Genomic DNA, 4,309 nt, shown 5'->3' with positions numbered 1-4,309 from the left:
AGGGCATATGGATTAATTAATAAAGGAGGGGGTTTAACCAACATATTTGGGGTATGGGCCCAAAAGCTTATTTAGCTGACTTTACTAGAAAGTGGTAAAATGGAATTATGGGGAGTTTTGATCTCCCAGTTATAGGTTCAATTCCTATTTTTCTAAAGAAATGAGGAGGTTTGAACTCCTATTATTCTCCCTATCAAGGAGATTCTTATCTTTCAGACACATTTCTATATAATTGGTGGTGTAAAAAATATTGAAATTGGGGTGGCAATGTGTCAGATTACTAGTGCCAATGTTAAGGGCAGAAAGTTTTTTCACACAAGGTGTATTAGCTGATCATAGCGAAATCGTGGATATGAGGCTCGAACTCACAAAAACATTATTGAAAGTAAAGTAACTTTAGTTATAATAGAGAGTGTGGAAATTAAAAAAATAAGGGTGGAGGAGCCCAAGAAAATAATAGAAGAGATAGTATTTATTATTAAAATATTTGCATATTCTGCTAAAAAAAATAATGCAAATGGGCCGCCTGCATATTCTACATTAAACCCAGAAACTAGTTCAGACTCCCCCTCGGTTAAGTCGAATGGTGCTCGATTAGTTTCAGCTAGAGTTGAAATAAATCATATTATTGCTAGGGGCCAAATTGGAAAAATTATTCAAATGGATTCTTGGGCAACATTAAGATTTTGTAGTGTAAAGTTGCTGGCTAAAAGAATTGCACATAAAAGAATAAGTGCTAATGTGACTTCATACGAGATAGTTTGTGCAACTGCTCGTAGTGCACCGATTAAAGCATATTTGGAATTTGATGATCATCCGGAGCCTAAAATAGAATAAACTGTGAGGCTTGACAGAGCTAAAATAAATAAGATGCTTAGATTTATATCTGAAAAAGAAATTGGCATGGGAATAGGGGTTCAGATAATTATGGCTAGGGATAAAGCTAAGGTGGGGGCTAATAAAAAAAGGGTTTGAGATGAAGTGGAGGGTCGAATGGGTTCTTTAATAAAAAGTTTTACCCCGTCAGCAATAGGTTGAAGAAGACCCGTGGGGCCTACTACATTAGGGCCTTTGCGGTGTTGCATATACCCTAAAACTTTTCGTTCAATTAGGGTAAAGAATGCAACTGCCAAAAGAATGGGGGCAATATAAAATAGTGGAAAAATTACATTTATTAGGTTCAAAGTTAGTGAGAGAATTTGAATCTCTATAGAAAGGGTTTAGATCTTTTGCAATGCCAGATTTTGCTACGCTAACTACTTTTATCTTAAGTTAAATGTTAGATTAATAATTTATTGAGTTTTTAACATAAATTAAATTATGGCTTGTATTAAACATAGGCCATGTTTTTTCGGTCCTTTCGTACTAGAATAAACTCTTTATAGATAGAAACTGACCTGGATTTCTCCGGTCTGAACTCAGATCACGTAGGGTTTTAATCGTTGAACAAACGAACCGTTAGTAGCGGCTGCACCACTGGGGTACCCTGATCCAACATCGAGGTCGTAAACCTACTTGTCGATATGGGCTCTTGAAGTAGATTGCGCTGTTATCCCTAGGGTAACTTGGTTCGTTGATCAAAAATATTGGGTCAATTGATGTCAATTTATTGATACATAAAGTTGTAGTTTTTTGTTTAGAAAGTATTTCTTTCAATGTGGAGGTTAATTTTTACTCCGCGGTCACCCCAACCTAAAACTAGTAATCAAATTGCTAAAAATAAATTTTATAATTCTGAAATTTGGATATTTATAGCAATTGTTATTTGTTTAAAGCTCCATAGGGTCTTCTCGTCTTATAAGTTCATCCCCGCTTCTTCACGGGGAGATTAGTTTCACTGATTAGAGAAAGGAGACAGTATAACCTTCGTGATGCCATTCATACTAGCCCTTATTTAAAGGGCAAGTGATTACGCTACCTTCGCACGGTTAGGATACCGCGGCCGTTGAATTATATCACTGGGCAGGCTGGACCTCTTATGTTAGTCAAGAGGCGATGTTTTTGGTAAACAGGCGGGGTTAATATTTGCCGAGTTCCTTCTTTTTCTTTTAATCTTTCTTGTAATGCTCTTGTGTTAGGTTAACATGAGATTTAGTTGAATTTTCTTGTTGGGTTACTACTTTATACTCAGGCATGTTAATTAGCAGTGGTGTGTCCTTTCTGATTTACATATGCATTGTTAGAGAAGGTCTTGTTCTTGTTACTAGTTTTAACATAAAAAATTCTATAAAAATATAGAAGTGCTCAGTACTATTAAAGGGTTAATATTTGATGAAGAAATTTAATAATAAAACAATTAAGCTTTGACGCTATTAAAAAGGTGGCTGCTTTTAGGCCTACTTGGTTATTAAATTATTTTAATTACCCATTAGTGAAGGTTGTATCCTGTTTCAAATAGGCTGTACCTTATTTGAATTACTCTAAAGTTAATATTGAGTTTTTAGGTGACAATAAACTTTTAGGCGGGACTAAAATCCTTTTCCTGAGCAACCAGCTATCACTAAGTTCGTTAGGTCTATCACCTCTACTTGAAGGTCTTCCCACTCTTTTGCGACAGAGACGGGTTTGCTCTTTGGGCTGCCTTGAAGTAGCTCACTTAGTTTCGGGGGGTCAAACTTAAGATCTTTTTGCTTGATTAGACTTGTTAAACCATGATGCAAAAGGTACAAGAGTTAGTCTTTACTTTATTGTGCTTAATAGCTATTTCATTTTTATTTCATTATTCCCTTGCGGTACTTTATATATAGCTCATAAGAATTTTTCAATCGCCTTTACTAAACTGTTAAAATGTTTTAATTAAATAAACGGAATTTTTAAGTGTCATTTGATTGGGTGTGGCTAGATTTTTAGCTCGAGGTGATTTGATTTTCACAAATAATTTCTCGGTGTAAGCGGGATACTTTCATTAAGTTACACTTCGTTTCCAAGCACACCTTCCGGTATACTTACCATGTTACGACTTACCTCTTCTATGTGGCGTAAGAGTTGTTAAAAACTATAGTTTAGCTGAGAAGAGGGTGACGGGCGGTGTGTACACACCCCAGTGCCAGATTAAAAAGAACTCTCTGTTATCTTTTTACTGCTAAATCCGCCTTCTGACTAGGTTTCATATGTAGTCTTTCGTATTTTCTATGTTAGAAAGTGTAGCCCATCTCTTCCCATTTTATTTGCTGCACCTTGACCTGACGTATTGGTGTAAAGACATTAAGCTCACTATATTTCGCTCACGGGGTAAGCTGACGACGGAGGTATACAGGCTGAATAACTAAAAATGGTGAGGTTAATCGGGGGTTATCGGTTGTAGGACAGGCTCCTCTAGGTGGATATGGGGTACCGTCAAGTCCTTTGGGTTTTAAGCTTTGCTCGTAGTTCCCGGGCGATTTGTGGTGTAGTTAAAAGTTTACGGCTAAGCATAGTAGGGTATCTAATCCTAGTTTGTTTCTTAGCTGTCGTGGGATCAAGTTATGTTAATTAAAATAACTTTCGTTTTGGATTTCTTAATAACAAGCGTGTTACAGCTTAATCTTAATTTAATTTTAATTTGTTAAAACTTTAATCACGCTTTACGCCGATAATAATCAATTTGAGCCACGTGGTGTAACCGCGGCGGCTGGCACCAGATTTGCCGGCTCTTTTTACTTTGACTGAGTCAAGCTTTCGCTCATACTCAATGTTAATTACTGCTGAGGGCCCTTGTGGGTGTGGCATAGCTAGGTGTCTTGGGTGTGTTTGTGCCTGATACCAGCTCCTTATCCCTAGTGGGGATTTAAGGGCGTTTTCACAGGGGTGTGGAGACTTGCATGTATATATTAAGTAAAAACTGATTTCAAGGCTAGGACCAAACCTTTGTGTCTAAAGGATTTTTTAAGATCCATCTTAGCATTTTCAGTGCTATGCTTTATTTAAGCTATTTAGACAAGATATAATTTAAATAGAATGCTAGCTTTGGGGGTTAGCTATGGGAGTTAGATTCTCTCTATCTTGAGCTTCAGGAGGAATTTACTCTTCAGTCTTTGGTTTACAAGACCAATGCTTTGGGATTAAGCTACAGAAGCAGCTTTTACTTGGGTTTGCACCAAGAGTTGCTGGGCCCTAAAGCCAGAGGAAGACTGTTTTCCTTTAAAAGCATAATAATGTTTACATGATATATACATGATATATACATGATATATACATGATATATACATGATATATACATGATATATACATGATATATACATGATATATACATGATATATACATGATATATACATGATATATACATGATATATACATGATATATACATGATATATACATGATATATACATG

At 36.2% G+C, this 4,309-nt stretch overlaps 1 non-coding gene across 1 annotated transcript; it reads right to left on the bottom strand.

Moving 5' to 3' along the window:
• Positions 1-2,916: 2,916 nt before the first annotated feature.
• On the bottom strand, positions 2,917-3,849 carry LOC142700361 (18S ribosomal RNA). Its single transcript, XR_012866500.1, has one exon. It is a non-coding gene; the product is annotated as an 18S ribosomal RNA (ribosomal RNA).
• Positions 3,850-4,309: the final 460 nt, after the last annotated feature.

This window comes from Rhinoderma darwinii, unplaced genomic scaffold, assembly GCF_050947455.1.
Source record: "Rhinoderma darwinii isolate aRhiDar2 unplaced genomic scaffold, aRhiDar2.hap1 Scaffold_1856, whole genome shotgun sequence".
In the NCBI taxonomy this organism is placed as follows: Eukaryota; Metazoa; Chordata; class Amphibia; order Anura; family Rhinodermatidae; genus Rhinoderma; species Rhinoderma darwinii.
This window is presented reverse-complemented; position numbering and strand designations above follow the sequence as displayed.